General features: G+C 40.8%; 2 long non-coding RNA genes across 2 annotated transcripts; both read right to left on the reverse strand.

Moving 5' to 3' along the window:
- Window positions 1-239: 239 nt before the first annotated feature.
- LOC142404565 (uncharacterized) lies at window positions 240-3,947 on the reverse strand. Its single transcript, XR_012773896.1, has 3 exons — window positions 3,907-3,947; window positions 2,298-2,363; window positions 240-329 (listed from the first exon to the last, which is right to left on the reverse strand). It is a non-coding gene; the product is annotated as an uncharacterized LOC142404565 (long non-coding RNA).
- A 4,628-nt stretch (window positions 3,948-8,575) lies between these two features.
- Window positions 8,576-22,936, reverse strand: LOC142404566 (uncharacterized). Its single transcript, XR_012773897.1, has 4 exons — window positions 22,858-22,936; window positions 15,247-15,297; window positions 9,883-10,042; window positions 8,576-9,292 (listed from the first exon to the last, which is right to left on the reverse strand). It is a non-coding gene; the product is annotated as an uncharacterized LOC142404566 (long non-coding RNA).
- Between the last annotated feature and the right edge of the window lie 2,208 nt (window positions 22,937-25,144).

The following is a 25,144-nucleotide window of genomic DNA, read 5'->3' on the forward strand; positions in this document are numbered from 1 at the left end:
TAAAGGAGGACAATGAAAAATTAGTTGCTTTGTCTAAATGCTTCCAGTTGTTGATAAATGCTCACTGTTTAGTCTCACCAATTTTTTTCAGCCTGCAGCTGCAGAGCCAGTGTTCCTCGTGCCTCACCATGACTGACGATCTGACTGCATGCCAGATAATCACCAATTCCTGCTCTGCTGTCTGCTTCAGTTATTTTTTTAAGAGCATTTTTTTTCTCCTTTTCTTGAACCTGATGATCTCACACCGGAAATTCAGCTTTTCTCCCAAAGAAGAGGGTCTTTTGTGATGGCAACAGAGCACTCTTACAATCAGCTGGGAGTTTTCCTTACTTAGGCAAGAAAAAAAAATAAGGTCAAGAATTGACAGAGTTCCAGCAGTGCTTAAACTCTAGCAGCACAAAAAAGCTATTTAAGGAGCAACAAAAACCTAAAGACACATTTACTCTGAGGTAATGGTGACATAATTTTTTTGAGAATAATTCCCAGTTATTTTAACCTATTTTTTTCTTGCTGCATTCAGGACTGAAATGTGAATAGGATATAGATGTAAACTTTACATGGAGACAGTGTGTCTCACAAATCAGTGTAGAAATGCCCAGTACAGAAATGGCTCTTTACCTTGACAATAAAGGCCAGTTTGATAGTTTATTTTCTTTATTCCTACAATGAGTCCATTGAAAAACCTTCATCATTTTTATTCTGCTTCAATGCCTTACAGTTTTCTATCCCTTGTAAAGGAAATAAAGTTACTGAAGGCAATTTGGAGACTCTGAATGAGATCTTGTTTTGAAGTTTCATAATGATTTCATGAATTTATTTTGTACTGCAAATTATGGTCTCTTGATTGCTAACATGAGACTTTTAGGTTTTTATTAGCATGTCTGTGGCCAAGGGACTGGTCGAATTTACTTCAGTCTTGACTCAGGCTTCAGCAGTGCCCTTACTTTTTAAGTAAAAGATCCCTTTGTGATCAGAATATCTTTACCCTGCTAATCTAATTTTTGTACTCCCATTTTTCATTTCCTAGTTGACTGCTCCCTGTCCTCCTGCACAGACATTCCTGGAGAGCAGCTACTACCTATTACCTTTCCCATATAATATTATGGGAAAGCAAATCTGCTTTTCACCACCATCTTGCCCTTTAGAAAGTCTTTTCAATGCAGTTCCTAGAAACTGAGTGTTGCATGAAGCAGTGGAAATGGTCTAGTTTCTCCAGTATGCCACTCCCTGTGCTATTATATGCCCGAAAGACTATATGACCCTTTCCCCAGATGGAGCAGAGAAGAGGTAAACCAAGGGTTCCAAACTGCTGTACCAGGATTTCTTAATACCCATTTTGACACATCTCTTGTTATAGCAATCTCAAATTATCTTACATGGAAGGCAGGATGTGGGAATGAGGCTTGGATTTACCTCAGGTAGCTATAACTTTCCAAAAGGTTTTCGTATCATCTAATTCAGGTATAGAGATGATAAAGATAGAGGTAGAGATAAAGATAGATGGAGATGGAGACGGAGACGGAGGCGGAGGCGGAGGCGGAGGCAGAGGTAGAGGTAGAGGTAGAGGTAGAGGTAGAGGTAGAGGTAGAGGTAGAGGTAGAGGTAGAGTCAGAGGTAGATGGAGATGCAGACAGAAGCAGATATAGATCTTTCTTCTGCAGTCAGTGGAGCAGAGGTGTGCACATCCTGAGGCCAGTTCACTCCATTTAAACACTTACTTTCAAATGGGATTAATTGTCCCCTGCTGGTGCCTGTATCTTTAGGGATTATAGTGTCAACCAGAATGACTCACTTTAGATATCTGACATATGGACTGAGAAAGGTGACAGGTACCTCATCACAAGATCCTGTGCATGGGCAGTTATCACAGAACAAAGAAACTGGGGTTAATCTGTTGTTGTGTGAGAAAGCAGCTTCTGTGAACCCATCATGCTGTGCAAGCTACATAGCCCCCTCCCAGGATCTGCTCTGCCCGTGAGAACATAAGGACAGGAGCTTAAGGGAGCTGGGGACAGCAGGATGCTAGTGGGTTTGTTGCAATTCAGTATGAGGGTAAAGAAAGGCCAGTTGCACAGGGCTTTAGATGGGATCGAGCTCTTAGATCACTATTTAAAACTTCCCATTGAAGAGCCTGGCCAGCTCAGTTCTTCAATAGTGAAAACATTTAGATGATAAAGAAAGGTTTGTCAAGAATGAAACCTCCTACGCAGGTTCAGGATCAGCTACCAGTTGTACATGTCAGATCCCACCACTTATTTCTGAACTTGTTCTCCTGGGTCTTCCTGCCCTGTCCACACCTTTGAGAGATACGATGTACATGAACAGAAATGTCTCCTCCACACTGTTTCTTTCCTTCCTTTCACCTGAAAAATAAATGAAGTCTTGCATGGAGAGACATGTGTATTACTCTTAAAAAAAATCAAAGAAAGTCCTACCATTTTTCAGTGAACTTCGTACTTTAAAAAGATAATTGGCATAATTGGCAGCATCTCTCTCTTGTTTAAAGGAACACAATAACTCCAGACATTCTTAGTTACAGCAGACTCTGATTTGAATTGTAACAACTAGAAATGCCCGCTGGGTAGATCATCTTGTCCTTTCTGCTAATATAGTATTGTTTCCTCTGATACTTTCCTCGGTGCTTTATCTAGTCTAATTTTGCCACTCTTCTTGACAGAATATTTCTTTGCCAAATAAGTCCATTGTTAGTAAATATGACATTGTACTCAGTCCCCATTTTCCTGTGTTCTGTGGAATCCCATTTTTTCAAAAGCAGTTATATTTCACAATACCACCTCCATTAGATGCCCTTCCTGCCTCAGGAAACCAACAGCATTTTATATATTTTTTAGAACTTGAGACCAATAACTGTTGGTTTGGCAAATTCGGGCTGGAACTGTCATGCAATGTTCTTGTAAAGGCTCAGGTTTGAATACCAGTCAAATATCATCCCCTCATTATTTTAGCATATTTGGTCTTGAGATAAATTCCAGACATTCAAAAAAGAATGAAAATGAAAGAACTGAAGAAAATATTTGATCCATATTTTGGGCAAACATTCACATTTATTTTTAAATAATAAGCAGAAAACTGAGGTGAAAAACTGTTCTTTTAATTCTTGGTTACTGAACTGTTCATGATACAGTTAAACCATTGTCTCCACAAAATAAAGTTACTTAGTTCTTTCATAATATTTTCAGTAATAATGAATTAATTAGACTTTAGTGTTTTGTATAATATAACAGCTGGATTTGAATCACCCTGGATATTAGTTTGCAAAACCAAAACCACATTGATCTCCCAGTGCATGACTAAGATGAAACCAAACTCTTCCATGAGAATAATAATCACCACACATTTGTGATTCACATTTTCAAAATCAAACCAAGAAATAAATTGTGAAAATGCCAAAATAAACCAAGATCTGTTAAATCTATTTTCTACCATGTTTTCCTAAAGAAATAATCTTGATGTGATTATGTTGTTTGGGCAGACATCTGTCCAACTGTCTGCAATGACTTTTGAACCCACTGGGCAATTTTAGTCGAGTTTGACAGAGAGATAAAGATCACAAAGTCACACTTCAACAAATTTTATGAAAATTATTAACTAAGTATGGGAAATAAACCCTAATTTCAGCTCTCCCTGAGGAAAAAGTAAAGGCAACTTTCTTATCATACATTTTGTTTGCCACCAACCAGCTGCCTAATCAGTTAATGCATAGCTTTAGATGGAGTCTGGAGGGAAGAGGAAGAAGAGAGGATAATATAGGAACATAATAGGATTTGGAGTAGTTCCGTATCAGTACAGAAACTTTAAAGGATACAAATCAGTAGGAAACCACACGTCTTTAGGTTAACTGCTTACAGAACAATTTGTTTCTCCCTAAATCAGTAAGTCACTTACTTAATTTTTTGTTGCTGCTGTTTCTCTTCTCCTTCATTTACGGTGCATTTTGCTAATAAAGCAGTGAGAGGTGAACATCAGAGTTCAGAATCCTAGCTAATAAATACCTAAAAGTTCTATGAATGTGATCTTTGATCTAAAGAGCTGAGAACTGCCCTTAGCATAGTCTTCTTATTTTCAGCACTTCCAATAACACAGAATAAAGATTCTAATATTAAGCAGATGAAAAGCGTTTTTTGATATTTAGAATAATTAGCTAATATTAGACAAAAAGGTATGCATAATTTGCTATTGGTGATCCTGCAAATACTAACTTAATTTTCATTCTACTAGTTCATTTCACTCATTTTATGCTATTATTATGATGGACAATATGAAAAGAAGTCTGTGAGCCAGAAGACTGGCTGTCTTATTCCTGGCTTGTGCCACTGATTTGTTTTGTAATCATGAACAACTCATTTTACCTTTGTTTCCCATTCTAGTCTTTGTCAATCTTGTTTGCTTATGAAAGCTGCTAAAAAGGGAAACATTCTTCTGCTGAGCATTTGGACCCAATATGCCTGAAAGAATAGGGGCTTTTGACTCTGTTGTAATACTGTTAATGATATTTTTTTTGCTGTTACACAACTAATGCAATTACTGTAAAGAATCTCCTACATCTATTTTGCTACCTTGGTAATGTATATACAGGTAAGTCCCTTCTGATGCAAAATTACCGTTGACTTAAACCTATTCTGTCTTCCCTATTACAGAAAAACAGTGACAGAGTTTGGTGTCTTTTTACACAGATGGAAGACCCTTTCATTTTAGATCTAATCCACCTCCCACTGTGACAAATTTCTTATAGCAGGGGAACCCTGCTAATAGGAGCTTTTCTTGCCAAAGCTACTCAAGACTGAACATTGCATGATTATATAGGAATCTAAGAAACTCTAAAAATCATAGAAATTAATGAAACACATAGGTTCTGATTTGTAGCTGATATAACCAATTATAATTTGCAACATCATTCATTGTGAAAATTTGTTAAAAATCAATTGTTCCAACCAGTGGTCTTGAATCCCTTGCCATTTAAGTTCAACTTTTTTACTAATTTGGCCTGATCAATAATTATATTAAAGATATATAACAGCCAGTAGCTAAAAATATTGAAGTTGTAGAAGACATTTAAGCACACATGTTCTTTAAAATAAAACGCTATTTTGGATGAATATCACTCTTGCACAAAGAATGTACATGAGCATATTGGACTGGTTAGTAAATGATCTTCCCCTAAGGCATTTATTTTTTATTATGTGGGTCTCAAAGCTCCAAACTAAACCTATGTGCAACTTTGCTGAAGTGAGTTAGACACTCTGCAGGATTTTCAAAGACCTTTGGGACATGACCCACAAAGGGACTTTGTGCACCCTGCTAGCACTTCAGAACATAACACCATATTTTGAATCCACAGGCCACTGCTCAGATGCTGCTTAAACTTGGAAGGCATTTAATTTTCACAGCTGTTTAAATGCCAGGTGCTGCCTCATTCCCATTCTGCCTGAGCCCCAGACACAGCTACATCCTTAGGCCAAGTGCAACCAAACTTCATCCTGCCCACAAAAAAAGTGAGAAAAGAAAGCCAGCATCTCTCCAAACTGGCCTCCCCGTGGGCTTTCAGTGACTTGTCAGAGTCCATCCAGCCCTAACATCTGTCACACCATGCCCGAGCATGGAGTTCAGACACCTAGGTGTTCTTACTAAGGTGGCCACCCCAAAAGATGCACATTGTTTGAAAATCACACTGCTGTTTATGGTAAGTAGATATACCAAGATGCCTTTGAAAGTCTTGCCCTAAGTGAACTCTCTCTCTCCCCCCCCACATGTCCCTCTCCTTCTCTCTCTCAGTTATGCTACTTCTTTTCTATTATTTTCACTTTGTTGCAACCATTTGGCACTTTTTTCCCTGATTTCAGAGGCCTTTCTGAATCTTCCAACTCACCCTGTTAACCAGTAAGCCAAACAATATCCAAACAGCAGTTGCCAGCAAAGATGAAGTGAAACATCCACCTACTGGTGTCTTCTAGGCTTCACTATCGAAACTGAGGTTAGACCTAGGTCTAAAATGGCATGATGCCATTGATTTCAATGGATTTATATTCATATAAATCAGCTGAAGATATACCTCAAATTTTAATGACTCATTACAAGTTCAAAGGGCCCATGACACAAAGGCAAATTTTAGGTTTTAAAATTATTTGACACTTTTTTTTAAGTAGCTGATCAATGATTTGAAACAATGGCATTAATTGCTCTCATTCTTTCCACTTATGTGAGTACCAAACAATCTGTGTTATTGATCCAAGCATAGTGTTACAGTAATTTCTTCAGTGATTTGTTAGATTACATACTCTGGTAGTTGTCTATACCAGTGATTATTGTTAGCACAGCCTTTTTCCCTGCTGTTCATTTCATACTACAATGATTATAGTTATTATCATTACTATAATTATTGTTATGAGTGTCAGATTGGTTAACAGGTTCTATAAACACAAACATTTTTTAAAAAAATATGTCAAATTAAGCAATATAAAACCACACTTTTTTATTTTCAAACTATTCTTAGGTTTTATTAGTTGTACTCTTATTCATTCACCTTCATAAAAAAAAGTATCCTACACACTGATGAGGTTATTTAGCTAAAGCCTTGGCTTTTGGCTGCTGGGAAGAGAAACATTTAGCAGTACATATGTCTGCTCTTGTGAAACAAAGTAAGATGTACAGTTAAATAGAGTAGGATAGGCAGAATGGAGATTTACTGAATGGCAGGGCACTACAATGACTTTCACCAGCTGTTAAGCTCCACCCTAAGATAAGCAAACAAAAAATCTATCACAAAACTGGAGGTTTAACATTTGGTATGTACCCCATCTTCTCCTATTCTGGCCAAAATTAGCCCTCAGGCTGCCTGCAGACCTGGTCCTCCTGCTGTGAACCAGTGTGTCTGCAAGGCCAGATGCAGCATGGCAGGGCAGGCCCTAGGGACACGTGGGACCACATGCCTGAGTACACCCAGGGAGCGGGCAGACCTTGGACACATGCCCCAAGGTGGCTGGGCAGTCAGCTGGCCACCCCAGGGTTCAGCAGGCAGGTGGCTGCCAGCATGCCTGGTGCTTGGAGCAGCTTTTGCAGTCACACATCAGCCGCTGTGGAGCCAGTCACTGAGTCACTGTCAGCTTACTCCTTCTGTCCTGCTGTGAGGACATCTATGATGGGCGCTGCTGGAGGAATCCCATCGGTGGGGCAGCACAGAAGGCCACACCAACTGCCACACCCACCTCCAGGGACCTCCTCACGATGCAAAAAGTAGAATGGGTGCAGTTACACACCGCTTACAGCTGGTTTCCCCAGCTGATACAGCATTGGAATTATTCATAGAAAAATATAATTCTGTCTCAAATAAAAGATAATAATTAGTTACTAGAGTACTATCCTGAATGGTGAGGGAGTAGGCTACTTACTGTAGTCTGATGCTGGCCAGGAAATAGGTTCTTTCATTAGGAAGAAATCAAAGAAATTTTTTTTTTCCTGTATGTTTTTTAAGGATTGTGGCTCTAGTAGCAAAAGTACCATGGGAGATTTTTAATGTTTTCACTGTGACTGCTGACCTTCCCCCAAGCCATGAGAATTCTGTTTCACCCACAGTACGTTTTCATGGCTTGTTTTACTCTGAGCTTCAAGGTCTGCGGGAAATTTAATAAACTGCTTTGTGTATGTTTATACTTTCAAACGTGCTTAAGTAACACTGACATCCATGTAATTGAGGTACGTAATAACTTCTTCACTGCATTGATCTTGAGGGTCAAAGAGCCACCGGTGGCAGTTGGAGCTATTGTATTCTGATTCAGCTTGAGTTTTAAGGTTGTGTACAGATCAGGTTTTATTCTATCTGATCCAATTCACCTACTATCCCTGCTGAAGGTACAATTTCAGTAAGACAGAACTGTGCCTTTACAGATCAAAGATAGCCAGAAGGAAACCAGAGAACCAGGGAATGGAAAGTACAGGAAAGAACAGACTCTTCTTGCTGATACAATTAAATAGAAGACAGTTGTTGAACCATTTAATGTGTCTCACCTCTCTGCATGAGAAAGCCATAAATAATGTAAGGAGAGAGACTACTTTTCTTCACAGTGCCTGCATAATGGTATGTGTTGAAAATGACATGCACAATTCCCCATTTGTGAATAAATGTTTAGTTAGATCTTAAGTTCATGCACAAAGAGCAATAAAAAATTAAATAAACAGAGAAAGAAAAAAAGAATAGTAAACAAAGCTCAGATCTCTATGGGTTTATTTAGAAACACAGAGAAACAGGAAAAAATATTGGTAGCTTTAGTATTTTTAATACAAAATATTAATGATGGAATTTCTGGAGTAATGTATTGGAATTTAATATCTAATTCCCAATCTCTTTGATTCCTCTGAACAGTGCTTTTTCCAAGCTGTACTGACATATGTTCAGTGTGAACCAGAACTGGATGGCTGGTGCTGCAAAGTTCTTCTACACAGTCACTTTTTCATCAACACTTTCAAAAATTTCTTTTGAAGGCACATCCAGAACATTATAAATTTGAAAATAAGTTCATGCAAAAATAGAGTTTTTAAAGTTTATGTTAAACATTCGGACACAATATATTACCCCAAAAATTTCCCTCCCAAGGTGATGATGCTAAGCACACTCCCTCCTGCAACCATCATCTCCATTTTAGACCCAGCAATGTACAAGATAGGTCACCCACTCCTGCTCCAGTAAACTGAATCAAATGGCAATTACTGCAGTGTAGGTGTGGGGGCAGCGGGAAGGTTTCTGCAGCACAGCATAGCTATGGGTAGGGGACATCAAAGAGAAGCTGTCCCAGCGTTTCTAGAACTTACACAGCTCCATACATTCACAGCCTCCTACTCATACGCACAGCTCTGGGAAGGGGCTGAGGTTCTGGGAATCCTAGCAGAAGTCTCCCTTACTAATATCCCTGTAACATCAGGATTTTGTTACATCTTATAATCATGCATTATCCACAAGCATATCTGAATGGCATTCCTAACCCATTTACAGTTTAAAATGGGCAGATCTTACCAAGGAAGAAGATAATTTGTCCATCAACCTAATCACCACTCTATAAAACCTAGGAAAATATGCTGACACCCATCCACCACACCCTAGAAGAGAACTGAAGACAGTATGGGTGCATGATTTCTGTGCATGAAGTGTGCGTCACCTCACTTCAGTCATGGTGAGACTCCTCTGATCCTCATCACCCATATGCTTTTATTCACTCTGTGGTCCAAAAATTGCAGATCCTAAACTCAAATCACTTCACAGACTTCTGTGGACAGCTTTCAGCTAGAGAAGGGAGAAAAGAATAAGAGGAGCAGATGTTTTTTATTAGAACCTGCTATACACAGAGACGAGAGCAGGACCTGTGGGGCCTGTGGTTGCTTTCTGAGATTTGGGTGCCATTAGTATGTGAAGAGGCTAATTGGAATTTGCTGACTGGCTAGGTGTTGGCACATGATGCTTGTGATGAAAAGAAAGCTCAAATCCCAGAGGAGTCAGATCACTGTATTGGTTGACAAAACAGGGAATCTTCCAAAGGTGTTGGCAAAGGGGCACCTGACCTTGCAGACACCCACTACATTTGTCCTATAAGCCTGCTGGCAGCCAGTATGGCAGGTGCATTGCCACAGATTAGCTAATATTTGCAATATCTATTGACCTCCCCCAGCACCGCGAGAGTGCTTGGAATAGAATTTCTCCAGGATCTTTATAAACTCTTAATCTTTCAGGTCCATAAGAAATGTATTAAAGCACTCTGTGTGCATTCCTGAATTTCCCCCCAGCACCATGGAGTGGGTGATGCTAGTCAAGAGTACACAGCAAACAGTAAGCATGACACTGGAGCTCAAGGAGCTATCGACAACTGTAATACTCACTGTGGTACTGCCAGAGAATCCCTTCACTATGTTGTCATCTTTTAAAGCTTTCTAACTTTTTTTTCCCAGTGTGTGAAGTGCTTCCACAAGACTGACGTATGATGCTGGGAAAACAGAAACTCAGTCTGCACTGAGTTACACCATCAAGACAATGGAATCACTGTAAAAAGAAAATATTGGTATTTTAGTACTAGCTCTGCTGGATGTTACTTGCAAAAATATTTTCCAAGGGATACCTAATGGTTTCACCTAACAATAGTAATTTTTAAAAAGCCTGAACTGTATTAAAAGGCCTCATGTACCAAAGTTCTCTTTCTCTCACTAAATAATGGCTAATTTTCTTGTATGTTTTATTCTCCCCTCAACGCAGTCAGTAGCTTCTGTGTTGAAAAGCATTTAAAGAACATTTAAAAAAACACTGTCAATGTTTCTGATATTTTCAACGCCATTTGAATGTTTGAAACAGCCTACCAAATATTTCAGTTAATTTCTTCTAAATACCCTTCTGATTCTTAATAAAATCAGAATCATAAAAAGGATACCAATTATCAAGATCTTCCTGCTCTCCAGATGACCACCAGCTCATTTCCCGCTCTACCTTTCATCACTTTTTTTTAGACTTTCCAAGCTCAGTTCCTATTCTTTTCTAGCATATTTCAAGGATATATTCCTTCTGACTGAAGGACGGAGAGGTTGTTGCTGCTTTTCATATACAGGGGGAAAAGAAACCAGCATCAAGCAATGGGTTACAGGGCTTTTAGCTCCTATAAGAGTTATTGTCAGAAGCTCTGTTAGAGGTCAGCCAAGTCTTGAAATGAAGCGGAAAGTCATGAGATACAACCTGTTGTGTACAGGGCCTAGAAATGGAATAACATTGCCAAGAATCTCTGCTCTGAGAAAAGGTTATTTGCTGATTTGAGAGGTCTGATTTGTGGGACACTTTGGGATTGCAATTGGATTTTATGAACTGGCTGACTCTTTTCTCAATCACAACAGCTTTTAGTGTATTCTTGCCTCATATTTCCTGTCTGAGGAACCAGAGGGTCACACTTGTATGTCTGGAAGAGAGAGTGACATACTTGCTAGATCTGCCTGGTTGATACAGTGGATCTGGTTTGTGGTCTAACAGTAAGAAGGTGGTGAAACAAAGAAAATTAGTTTAACCAACATTACATATATATACAGAGGGTAAAGCAAATTGCCAGAGTAAAAACCAAGGAAGCTAGGGGTGAAGAAGGGCTTAAAATGTAAAAGCAAGCTTTAAGCAAGAGAAGGAAATAAAGGCACAGTCTTTAGACAATGAGAAGATTTATATGTTATTTCACTGTTCCCAATCAGCCAAGATTGCAGGACGCTGATAAGGTGGCATACCACAGAGTTACCGTTTGCCAAGGACAAACAAAAACTTGCCTAACAAATGAAACTGAAAGGAAACTGATCTGAACCCTACAAGTACTTCTGATGTGCTCCTCTCCAGAGGAAACCAAGGCAGGGAGCCCTGTGCAAGCTCCAGGGACAGGAACGCTTAGGCTGATGAAGTGCCCACTGAAAAGAGGAGGAGAGGACTGACCCTGCTCAGCCTCCTCCCACAGAAAGGTAGCAAGCTAAAACTGTGGAGCTCGCTAGAGAGGCAGTGCTGGAGCGCAGTTTGACAAGGAGAGCTGAATAGCCCATGGGCTTATTACTGGGGACTCTGTCTGTACAGGGGTCCTGCCAGCGTAATTTCATTCAGAGCCAGTATGCAGGTGAGAAAAAGGCCATCCTGAGACTAGAAGGACTTTGACTCTCCTCCAATAAGTAACTCAGTGCTCAGATGAAACTACAACTTGTGCTGATTTTACAAAAGTTGACCAACCCAATGACCAAAGCACCAGGGCTAGGATTTCTGGGAAGCTGTGAGGGAGAGAGGGTTATAATAGTGTGCAAGGGAAAGAAGACAATATGAAAGCCACAGAAATGAAAGCAGTCGCTTTAATGTGAACGAAATCAGCTATAGGTAGCAAGGGAAGTCTACAAGCTGCAGGCATGGAAGTGAGAACTGCAAGCTTCCTTCAAGGATTGCTTGTGGGAATTACTAAATTTGATGAATTAGGGAAACAGCAAAAGGTGTTCCTTTCCCTAAGGGCACATAACTGATTATACCTCAGAGGCAGGGATGGCAATTGCTTGCTGAGCTCTGTCTTAATACATCTGACCAGATGCAAAAAGGAAACAACAAAAGCTTCTGTACTGGGTCAGTCCTAAAGGAAGTCAGAGCCTAAGCACTGAGACCAGGGGAAAGAAAGGAGTCTAAGTGTCTGAACTTGCAGGCAATTTACCAAATCAGAACCTATAAACAGGCTAATTCTGACATAATCACATCTATAAACATATCCTCCCAAGCAGATGACACACATGCCTCACTGATGCTTTTGTTCATCTAAGATACTATTCACGCAGTGCAATTTGATACCTGTTTGGGCAAGCAGCCTGCCCAAAGATACCTGTAAAATCAGGGAAAGTGAAGACTTAGTATAATGTATAATTAATGAATATGCTGGGCAATTACGTAATTTGAAGTATATTTACATGTGCTTTTGTATTTTTGTAAGGTGTTCTGTTTATCTTTAACTCTGTGATGATATCTATGACGAACAATGTACTCAATTACCCTGGCATGCAACACAGTCACCTGAAGCTTTGTTCACTGAACACTATAAGATGCACCCATTTTAAGGCCAAAATAAACCACAGTAATTATATAGCCTGACTTCTTGTATGATTGCAGAAATGGAAGAATCAGGGCCAACAAGAGCTGTTCTTGGCCCAGGTCAGACAAAACATTCAAGTTCTGCTATTGATCTTACCCTGGCATCCCTGTTCTTTTCCATTGAGTTATTTTATCCCCTTTTCGAGCCTTCTCACCTCCCATGTAGAAACAAAAGAACTCACAACAGAATCCACACAGAGGGAGCCAACATGATTGTAAAGGGAGAGAGTGGAAAAGGGCAGTGTAAAGAGTGGGGGATACTAAAGAAAAGAGCTCAAAGGGACTTTACTACCTCAAGTAAACAACCTCTGTTATTACTGTCTCTCTTCATCCCTGCGGTTCTTTCCCACAATGTTGGTGATTGCTACCAAGCCTGAGGAAGTATCAGTTATGATTTATCCTTTGCAATTTAGATAGTAGTAACTAAATAAATTTCATTTGACTGTTTTCAGAGCTAAGCCCCTTTTCTTGGAAGAATATCCCTGTCTTCAATAAAACTGGTCTCACTAAAAGCCTCCCTTAAGACTGTTTCCAACCTAATATTAAGTCCCTTTCACCCTTTAGCACACCACAGGAAGAGACAGAAAAAATGTTCACTACAATTCAAGAAATCGAAGGACGTTGAAATCTAACCTGTGAACAACCTTTCCACTTTCACGGCTAAATGTTACAACTACCCCTTATTTCTTGACAGCCTGCATTCTTGGGTCCCAGGTGTAAATACTTTGGAAATCCGAGCTGCAAGGCTTTCAACTGTATGCTGAAAGCTGTAAATATCAGGCACAATTTCCTTTTATTTTAATGAGTGGGTTGTCATGGAAATTTTGCAGTGGACTCTGGGCTTCATACTCAAAACTCTTGAGGTTTCTGGCAGTTCCCTAATGGGTCCTGTCAACTGCTCTTTTCACAGGAAGTGATAATAAAAATTCACTTTCCTGTTCAGTGAACCTTGAATGAACTGAAGGAGAACAACCTCAAATCCACTTGCTTCCTCTCACTCCAAATTTAATATGCATGACTGATAGCATGCTACTTAACTCTTTCAATAACTTTGTAAACTGCTGAGATCAGTAACAGTTAAAAACTCTATTATTACAAGATCTTGAAAGTCATTTGATTTTTACATGAAACGGGTATAAAAAGCTGCCTTCTTACAAATTTATAAATGCTGACCTTTAAGTGAGGTTGGAGAGTTAAAAGGTGAAAGGACAAAGCCTCAACAGTTTTAATCAGAATACTTTTTTCTTCCCAGATTTATTTCCTGAGCTTAAAACATTTCAAAGTAATGGCAGAATGAGGTTAATTTCCTGTTTTCTGATTTTTAATATATTTTACTCTGTAAATGTCTTACATAGATATGTCACATTAGTGAGTGAAAGACAATAAAAAACCCTAAGCATCCTTTTCCAGTCCACAGAGAGGTATTTTTCAGCAAGGTTCATATATTCAGAAAGTTGTCCTGCTGTTCAATATCTCACTGTTATGAAACCATCTTTTGAGAATTATTCCCTCAAGGCTTCTGCTTTTACTGTTGAGGAAACATTCCTGAAATTTGTCCTGAATATGATCACCAAAATGTCTGGAGATAATCAGGCATCTATGCTGCTGTTCATCCCTTTTCTCTTGTTTTTCACGGCTGTCACATTTCAACACATTGACCCAAATACTGTATATTAAGCTAACTTGTCCCTTCCACAGCTGATTTTAGATGGGTCTGCAAGGAAAAGCAAAGAACTGCTTGAAACAGGTGCTATTGAATGTTTGCTGGCTTGCGTTATTGAATTTCAGTCACAGCTTCAGGAAGATTTTGCAACTCTAGCAGCTGTGGCATGTGTCCAGCCTCCCTGGAAGGTGAGTGCCTCCAGCACACAGCACATTAGCTGCTGTGCCCTCGTTGCTATCAGTCAGGTCTCCACTTTGCTGCACAGTCAGCTTCTTAACCTTACCATCTTACCCTGACGTTAGGTCCATCGAGAGGAAACTCAAAACACACAGGCAAACAAACAAAAACCCACAACTGTTCTAGCTGCCTATCCACCAATATAATAAACAGGAGAGAAAGTAGAATTGCTCACTCATTGCTGTAAAGTCACATAATACTACTTAATCCTGCTGGGAAGCTTTGAATGATTAAAAAATTAGAAACCTTTGCTTCAACAGTTTAGAAAGGATCAGATGGCAAAAGGAGGGAGGAAAATTGAGACGTATTACTTGTCACTGACAACTTGTAAGCAATGCTTACAGGTCATGTTTAAACAGGTAAAACACTAAATGGGCTCAAATTTAGTGCTTCCTTTCACCTGTCCATTTACATGAGAAGACAGTATGACCACACCTGTATACACTTATATGAAGTATATATAAAAGGAAAAATATATATATAAACATTATTTTAAGGAAGTCTGTTGTAAGAGAGATACAGTGGATTTGCTACCTGAAACATTGCTGCCTTGACTATTCATAAAATTTCTACAAGGGATATTGCTACTTCCGTATGAAACTCATTGTGATAGCTGAATGGGAACTCCCTGAAAAACGAAAGCAAGCTGCCTAAATGAGCAACACTGACCACAAGTTGACCAGACTAAAATTCTGATCCATAGTTCAATACTTACCCCTTGAAAAGAGGCAGTTTCACAAAAATGAAAAGAGTTGAGGCAGTTCAACTAGAAGAAAAAAGTAAACACAAAAGTGTGAGTTATAACAGCCTGGTGTGGAGGTGCAGTGGAAGACTCTAAGCTCGGTGCAGGCCACTGTTCAGAGGACTGAACAGCAATGAGCGTTACAAGATCCAGTGGAGGGAAGGTTAAGTAAGATGCAATCAATAGAAAAAAGATACAAATATTTGATAGGAAGAATTCATCACTAGATGTGGTGCATTTTTCTCTATTAGAATTTTAAAAATCAAGATTGACTGCGATTCCAAAAGGTGTTTGATAGATAATCCACAGCTACTATTCTTGAAGGCAGATCCAGAGGAAGTACTATGGTCTCATATGGGCAGCATGACTAGATAATGAAATGGTCTCTTCTGATGTTAATGTCCAAGAAAGTGATTATCATCATGTGAACCACAAAACTTTCAAATCCCTTCTCCAATCCCACAGCACCACCACAAAGACAAAAGTTCATGCTGAAGTGGACCATGTTAGTAAACTGCTAGATTAAGATTCTCTGTCATCACCCTCCTTGACCAAGTGCAGTGTCCCCACATTCAGGTTTTGCGGTAGTGTTGCTATGTTTTTGTCTGTACTGTTGTCTCAGGATATACTGATGCCCAGTTGACTTCAGCTGAGGCGCAGTGACACCCCACAGCACTGTGTTTCTCTAGGTGGATGTAGACCTTTCCTAGATCAATAGCACAAATTGCTACAGTACCTCACTTTGCCTAGGAAGAGTGTAATAATCTTCCTACAAGCATCTAACTGGAATATACCCAAAAGTGCAAAAATAAATGTATTCGCATATTTCACATGACAAATACGCAAACAGTTTAACATTCCTGCTGAAGATTTCCATACTGACAATTGGCTGAGATTCTTTTCACTTGTAAAAATTATTAAAATAATGATCAGCTGCACTGGGTGAATAGTTTCTGGTTTCAAATACTCTCTCTCCAATACACTAGCACTTTAGTGTTTGTGTTTTCCATTTGACGGTGCAGTTCTTTCTTCATGTTAAACTACTTTGTGATGGACCAAGAATTTGCATTCTGTCTTTACATACTGTGAGTATTCCCATTGACTTCAAGTGGCCTTGAAGTCAACGGAGCCGTCACATACATAAGTCGTCACAGTGTCAATCAGACCTTTAAACAGCAATCACCTCGTCTAGCTACTTCTGCAGAAGAATTCAGGCATTTACATGCTGCATTTTTGAACCCACAGGTCCCATACTCCCAGGCAGAGGTTTGGAGAGGGGTGAGGACCATTATATAAACCATATGTGTCATTAGGGCCCACTATGAAATTCAGCCTGCTTTCTGTTTCTTGTAATTGACAGAGCTTTAAACTAGCCTCGAAGGGGGAGTGGGATAATATCAGGCTTGCCCAAGAGAAGCTGAGGGGCGACGTGCCACAGTTAGAGGGAGCGGGTGCCAGCGAGGGGACTCGGCCTGTGTCCCCGAGATGTGTGGGGTACGCTGGGGCACAGCCGAAGCTGAACGGAGTTGAGCCAGGGGATACTGAGGCAACGGGAGCCAAGAGGGAAATGCCAGTGAAACGCCTCAAAGCACACAAGGGGTGTTCTATGAAGGAGACACAGACGACAGCCCAGCTGAAGTGCCTCTACACCGATGCACGCAGCATGGGTAACAAGCAGGAGGAGTTGGAAGCCATTGTACATCAGGAAAACTATGATATGGTTGCCATCACAGAAACATGGTGGGGTGACTCGCACAACTGGAGTACGGCGATGGATGGCTATAAACTCTTCAGGAGGGATAGGTGAGGCAGGAGAGGTGGTGGGGTAGCCCTATACGTCAGGGAGAGTCTGGATAGTTTAGAGCTCGATGACGGTGATGATAGGGTGGAGTGTCTATGGGTAAGAATCAGGGGGAAGGCCAACAAGGCAGATATTGTGGTGGGAGTCTGTTACAGACCACCCAACCAGGATGAGGAGACAGATGAACTATTCTATAAGCAGCTGGGAGAAGCCTCATGATCGCTAGCCCTTGTTCTTGTGGGGGACTTCAACCTGCCGGATGTCTGCTGGAAATACAATACAGCAGAGAGGAAACAGTCTAGGAGGTTCCTGGAGCGTGTGGCAGATAACTTCCTGACGCAGCTGGTGAGCGAGCGAACTAGGGAAGGTGCCCGCTGCACCTCTTGTTCACGAACAGAGAAGGACTTGTGAGCGATGTGATGGCTGGAGGCTGTCTTGGGCAGAGTGATAACGAAATGATAGAGTTTTTGATACGTGGAGAAGTGACGAGGGGGATCAGCAAAACTGCCACCTTAGACTTCCGGAGGGCGGACTTCGGCCTGTTTAGGAGACTGGTTGACAGAGTCCCGTGGGAGGCAGCCCTAATGGGCAAAGGGGTCCAGGAAGGCTGGACATTCTTTAAGGAGGAAGTCCTAAAGGCACAAGAGCGGGCTGTCCCCAGGTGCCGAAAGACGAGCCGGTGGGGAAGAAGACCGGCCTGGCTGACTAGAGAGCTCTGGCTCGAACTCAGGAAAACGAGGAGAGTCTACGACCTCTGGAAGAAGGGGTGGGCAACTCAGGAGGACTACAAAGGTGTAGCGAGGCTGTGCAGGGAGAAAATTAGAAGGGCCAAAGCTGAGCTAGAGCTCGGTCTGGCTGCTGCTGTAAAAGACAACAAAAAACACTTCTTCAAATACATTAGCAGCAAAAGGAGAGCTAAGGGGAATCTCCAGCCCCTAGTAGATGGGGGAGGGAACACAGTGACCAAGGATGAGGAAAAGGCTGAGGTACTTAATGCCTTCTTTGCCTCAGTCTTTAATAGCAGGGCCAATTGTTCTCTGGGTACCCAGCCCCTGGAGTTGGAAGATAGGGATGGGGACCAGAATGGAGCCCCCATAATCCAGGGGGAAATGGTGAGTGACCTGCTGCACCACTTAGACACTCACAAGGCTATGGGGCCTGATGAGATCCACCCGAGAGTACTGAAGGAGCTGGCAGAAGTGCTCACCAAGCCCCTTTCCATCATTTACCAGCAGTCCTGGCTAACTGGGGAGGTCCCTGCTGACTGGAGATTAGCTAATGTGACGCCCATCTTCAAGAAGGGCCAAAAGGAGGACCCGGGGAACTACAGGCCTGTCAGCCTGACCTCGGTGCCAGGGAAGCTGATGGAGCAGATCATCCTGAGTGCCATCACACGGCATGTAGAGAATAACCAAGGGATCAAGCCCAGCCAGCATGGGTTCAGGAAAGGCAGGTCCTGCTTGACCAACCTGATCTCCTTCTATGACAAGGTGACCCGCCTAGTAGATAAGGGGAAGGCTGTGGATGTTGTCTACCTAGACTTCAGTAAAGCCTTTGACATGGTTTCCCACAGCATTCTCCTGGAGAAAATGCCTGTTCATGGCTTGGACGGGTGTACTCTTCACTGGGTAAAGAACTGGCTGGACGGCTGGGCCCAAAGAGTGGTGGTGAATGGAGTTTACTCCGGTTGGCGGCCGGTCACAAGTGGTGTTCCCCAGGGCTCTGTGCTGGGGCCAGTTCTGTTTAACATCTTTATCAATGATCTGGACGAAGGGATCGAGTGCACTCTCAGTAAGTTTGCAGATGACACCAAGTTGTGTGGGAGTGTTGATCTGCTGGAGGGTAGGCAGGCTCTGCAGAGGGACCTGGACAGGCTGGATCGATGGGCTGAGGTCAATTGTATGAGGTTTAACAAGGCCAAGTGCAAGGTCCTGCACGTGGGCCACAGCAACCCCATGCAATGCTACAGGCTTGGGGAAGAGTGGCTGGAAAGCTGCCCAGCAGAGAAGGACCTGGGAGTGTTGGTTGACAGCTGCCTGAATATGAGCCAGCAGTGTGCCCAGGTGGCCAAGAAAGCCAATGGCATCCTGGCTTGTATCAAAAATAGCGTGGCCAGCAGGACTAGGGAAGTGATCGTGCCCCTGTACTCGGCACTGGTGAGGCCGCACCTCGACTACTGTGTTCAGTTTTGGGCCCCCCACTACAAGAGGGACATTGAGGGGCTGGAGCGAGTCCAGAGAAGGGCAACGAAGCTGGTGAAGGGTCTGGAGCAGAAGTCTTATGAGGAGCGGCTGAGGGAGCTGGGGTTGTTTAGCCTGGAGAAAAGGAGGCTGAGGGGAGACCTCATCGCTCTCTACAACTACCTGAAAGGAGGTTGTAGAGAGGTGGGGGTCGGTCTCTTCTCCCAGGTAACAAGTGATAGGACAAGAGGAAATGGCCTCAAGTTGCACCAGGGGAGGTTTAGACTGGATATTAGGAAATTTTTCTTCACTGAAAGGGTTCTCAAGCATTGGAACAGGCTGCCCAGGGAAGTGGTTGAGTCGCCATCCCTGGAGGTATTTAGAGGACGTTTGGATGAGGTGCTTAGGGACATGGTGTAGTGGTGGTCTTGGCAGTGTTAGGTTTACGGTTGGACTCGGTGATCTTAAAGGTCTTTTCCAACCTATACGATTCTGTGATTCTGTGATTCTGTAATGGACAGCATTTTAATGAAGTTATTAGGGACAGTAGGATCAGCAGTGTAATAAAACAGCATAGAAAGTGTAGGAAGCATGAATCCTTACTTATTTCTGACCATATACACCTCAATTGTCCTTCAAACTGTGTTTATATGGTAGTTTTATAATCTCATCATACTGCTATTACATGCATGAAAACAAAACAATTGCTATGGCAACATGCTGAGATGGTATTCATAGTGCTTCACACAAGCAAACAGGTTGGCAAACAACAGGAAGAAAATGGACATTAAATTACCTCAACTGAAGAAAAAACCAAACACATAATGAAGTGAAAAAACTATATTGCTAAAGTTTGCTTGATGCTACATGTGTCTCTGCCAGTTATCACTGAAGTGGTTCTATTTTGTACATAAATAAATGCAATATGCATGGCTTAAAAAATTGTTTCAAACCTCCAATTTTATTTTTAATATCTACATCATAATTGAAAGAAGGATAGATGGTTGAATTCACATAAGGTGAGACAAAGCTATTTCATTATGGAAAAGGGCACCATAATAGTAATATATAAAAATCAAGACAGAGGGGCAGAAGACTAGTTATAATAAATCATTTTGACACTGTAGTTAACATCACTCTGAAGAATTATGTGATGAAGCCTGGCAAAATAAAGGAAAATGTATATTTATGCTAATTCACATATAAGTGTTTTGAGCAAGTGAAAAGAAAAAAATCTGATATGCAATTCAATGGGAGATTGGAGTATTGTAAACTGGTGGCTACAAAGCGGCTTCTTAAGTTAAGCCACCTACTAGATCATAGAATCATAGAATCATAGAATCATTTAGGTTGGAAAAGACCCTTAAGGTTATTGAGTCCAACCATCAACCTAACACTGCCAAGTCCACCACTAACCATGTCCCTAAGTGCCACACATGAATCCTTCATCTCGTTGGTTAGATGACAGGAGGGAATAAAAACCTATCTTGCCACACACATGTTACATGTGCATTAGCAGGTAATCTGATTAAGTGGAATTAGTACAGCATCTTTTGGACAAAGATTTTACATCGTTGAAATCTGAAAAAGAATTCAAAACGCTGCCTAACTGGAAAATACATTAAATAAAATGTGGATGCTTTGAAATAGGGATAGATAGCTTGGATATAATTCAACATGAATTCTGATCCTGGGTTTTTACATTTTGAAACCTACACCCTCTTCTTACAAACTAGCAAAAATGGATAGAAAATGGGCAGAAATGCATTTAATTATACATGTACACTGGCCTATATATAAAATATATTGTGGGGTAGTTTTTAGACAAACACAAAAACTACCTTAGTTGACTAAGGACTTTTGCTTTTACAGCTACGTAGAAATTTAGAAAGATATGGAATCAGACCTTGAGTTCTTTATATATGCATTTTAAGCTACATTTATTCAATGCTGCCAAATTCACACTGCACTTAGAATTTACACTGCATGACACTGCTGACTTAGAAGAATGGCTGAGGATTTTGCCTGAGATGCTTTATATGACCCGAATGGTTTAAATAACACAGATGAATGGAAAGACTTGTGCTGCTTCTTTGCTGTGTCGCAGCTGAACACAAACCTCTACATTTTGCATCCAGGCATGACAGCTCATCTACGATAGTAATTTAAACACAAATTCTCCTCCCAGAAATTGAGGCAAATCCTGCTCTGAAGTGTTCGTAGCTGGCACTTGCCATGTTGCTGGTTGATTAGTGACTTTCACTAAAACTTACTCTGCTTTAACGTTCCAGTTTAGTAGTCCCCAGATAGGAAGAGCAAGAAGTTCTCAGCATGCGTCCCTGCCTCAGCTGCTCCTGTGTTTGCCCTCACACCACCTCCAGGCACAGCTGAGCTGGCACAACTCTTTGCAGGGCTGCACTGCTATCAAGATCACTGAACTTATCTGGCTTGAAAATAAGGATTTTTTTCCTTTGTGGTATTTTTGACCTGCATTGGTTCATTGTTTCAGCCAAGAGCCCAACCTCATGAAAGCTTGTGTTGGCACAGCTGAGGGGATGAAGGGGTTGGGAATGCTTTAAACTGTCATAGTGACTAAAGCTGATACATTGTGAAGCTACAGCTTGAGGAGAGCAACACATGGTATTTTCCCATATGAAACCAATATAGTACCACATTAATGATTCTGTATCTCCAACAATACTACATTTTTGGCCATTGTAGTCAATGGGAACTGGATTTGCACTGCCCACCGCAAACATTTGGTAATAATCTGCATAACAACAAAAAAAATCCCTAATTTTAAAAAGTTAACTGAAGTGTATTGAAGATCTTTTCTTACAAGGAAAATAAAACTTTTAATATAAATCCTAATTTTTTTCCAGTGTTTCTTTTGAAAACTTCTATTTCTTAAAGTGTCAATCATCCCATGTTTCTTTATGACTAAAGGGCATCAAAAAGTGTACCATGCATTCCAGAAAGTAAACAGGGATTTAATCTTAATTTAAGGTATTTTATTGTATTCTTAAAGGAGTAATGGAAAATTTGATGTGGAAATCAACTAAAAAAAGCCTGAAAGATAAGGATTTATTTAAGGCCAGTCAGAATGGTTATTTGGAAATTATGTCTTGTCAAACTAGCATGATTTCTCAGCTGTTCATTCTGAGGCAAAGTGCCTGACAAAGATCTTTTTCATTCAGTTTTTTATTTCCATCTGTCTCTGAATTGCATAACATAAGCTGCCAGGAGCATTGAGGTTTAACTTCATAGTGCATAACACTGGGTTTTTTTTTTAGAGCTCTATATGATATCAGCAAGATGCACGATTAACAGATTATGAATTAGTTATAGGTAGATCACAGTATGGGATCCCAGTTTCATGATGATCAGTACTCTAAGTTATTCAGCACTTCTGTCATTGATCAAGAATTAAACACAGTATTGATTCTAATGTATTTTGCAAGTAATTCAGAAAGAACACGGATAATTAGCGGACCAAGAGAATCACATAAAGTATTCCTGTATTGCTTGGTAAATTCACAGAATGCATTTAAACACCACTAAATGCAAAGTAAAAAAATCTAGAAAGAGGCAGACTATACTTACAGAATGAAGGACTATATCCTGGAAAGCTGATATTCAGCTGGGTAGTGCTGGATGAGCAATTTGACATGCATTCTCAGTGGTTTGCATAACATTCTTCCGCAATGGCAAAAAAAGGCATATTTATAAGACTGCATAGTCAGTTGAGGCTAGTACTGAAACGTGGCAGGGCATATTCTTACTGTTATTTTTTAAAAATGACATTGACAAATCATCCAGAAAACAAGCCATAAAGATATTTAAAGGTGGAAGGAAAAGCTTCACTGTGAGAGACTGAAACGAGTCCATCTGTTTACTTTATAAAAAAGCAGACCGAAAGGGGATTTGAATGTATTGTCTAAAACCCTCTTGTGAAGAAATATACTGAAGAGTGTCTAATCCAGTGGAGAAAAACTGAAACCAGACACATTCAAATGAGAAATTAGGAGCACTCTTCTAACATTGGCAGTGATAAGTCACTGAAGGAAACTACCAAGGGAAAAGGTGCATTCTGTAACTGTTGATGTCTCTGGATGATAAGTTTAACTCAAAAAACAAGATATGGTTCAGCAACACCCCTGATTCAGCCCAGAGCAGGCCCTGCTGGGTGGTATCTCTCCATCTGTTATATCTAGGTAAAATACATGATCTAGTGTCTCCTTTTTGCTTTAAACTGTAAAAATGCCTGCTTTAAGATCCTGGGGGCTTTTACATGCCACTACCCAACCACAAGAAAATCTATTGTCCAGTGGTAACTGAACTGTTATTCTTAACATTGTTTTCAGTGTTGTTCTTAACAAGGTACAGGTCTTAAATCATTTCTCACTAAGAAGAAACATATGCAGCCTCCTATACTGGAGATCGGAGGTTGTTGGTAGACAAAAGAAAGGCATTGGTCCATTCTCAGGCTTGTATTTTCATTATTTTCTCTGATTTAGAAGACATCTGCATATTGTTCTTAACGGTGATGAAATTATAACCTCCTTTTGTCTTTAATAAAACTATAATTTTGAACATTGACATGATTTTCTCATGTAGTTTTCTAGAACAGACTCTTCTCACCTTAGTGGGGGAGATTTTGCACACATATATATTTATCTCTATGCTGTCTCCCCACCATATTAATATCTTTTCTAATGATTAAGATTTTCCTAAAAAGACAGTATTTCTAGAAAATAATGTGTGTCATATTTGATAATTTAAGTATGATATAATCTAAATGGTACAAATACATAAATGTATATTTTAAAACAGCTATATTGTAAGCCAAGACCTTTAACACTTGTGCTCTAGAAACCAATTGTCATTAAAATACCAGTCAAACAGTTCTCAAATTAGCCTCAGAAAGACTTTGGGCCACAAAATTACTCAAGGCCTTGGGTATTGCCACAGCTGGATTTGGGTTCCTGGCTCTGGTCCTGAAATTCACCCTTCAGAGGCTGTACAGCGCAAACCATGAAGGCTGGGCTGGGACATGAGCTGGGAACAGGACTGGCACAGCTAGTGCAAAGAGCAGAGCGGAAGACTAAGTTGTTCAGAAAAAAATATTAGAGAGTATGAACAATGAAATTCTGCCCTTCCCCTAGACTTTTGCATACGTACGAGACTGGGCTTTCCGTCCAACTGCCATTTCTGAACATACACATCCAAGCCTTTCCTCGGGCAGGGATGACCAGCTCCCTTCTCTCTGACAGCTATCCAAGGAGGAGCTGGTGGAGGTGGCACTGCTTGCCTCTCAAACTGCAAGGTTCGATGCCAGCCACCACTCCAGATGAAATTGTACCACTGCAGAGAAAAATACAAGATTTCAGATAGGATCCAGGGGCACAAAAGAGGATAACTGACACCTCCTAATGCAGAGTCCACCAGCCAGGGAAAGACCCCGGTCAAGAGGGCTCAACTAGAGGAAGATATGTCTAGAAATACAAATGCTGGCATGAAGTATGAGATATTTTGGGCAGGCACTACAGTAAAATCTTATTTCTGGGTTCTTAGTCTTCCCAACACTTATGGCATTAAATTGGAGACTGCATACATCTTGAATTTATGTATTGTTTTTATGCCTGTGTTCCAACTAGCCACATCCCTTTTTTAGGTTTATTGCTTAGTTCCAGCTGCAGTCTGAGCCTGAGCTCTTTCCAAAATCTAGTTACACCTCTCCACATTGTTCCAGTGTGAATTCAGGCTGCCTGGGTAATGCACATTGACAGAAAAGATTTCTGGCATTCTTGCCCACCTCATACTGTCAAAAAGGCAAATGAGATACATAAGAATGGCCAGGACATGCCAAAGTCCATTCACACTTCAAATA

This window comes from Mycteria americana, chromosome 1, assembly GCF_035582795.1.
Source record: "Mycteria americana isolate JAX WOST 10 ecotype Jacksonville Zoo and Gardens chromosome 1, USCA_MyAme_1.0, whole genome shotgun sequence".
Classification (NCBI taxonomy): Eukaryota; Metazoa; Chordata; class Aves; order Ciconiiformes; family Ciconiidae; genus Mycteria; species Mycteria americana.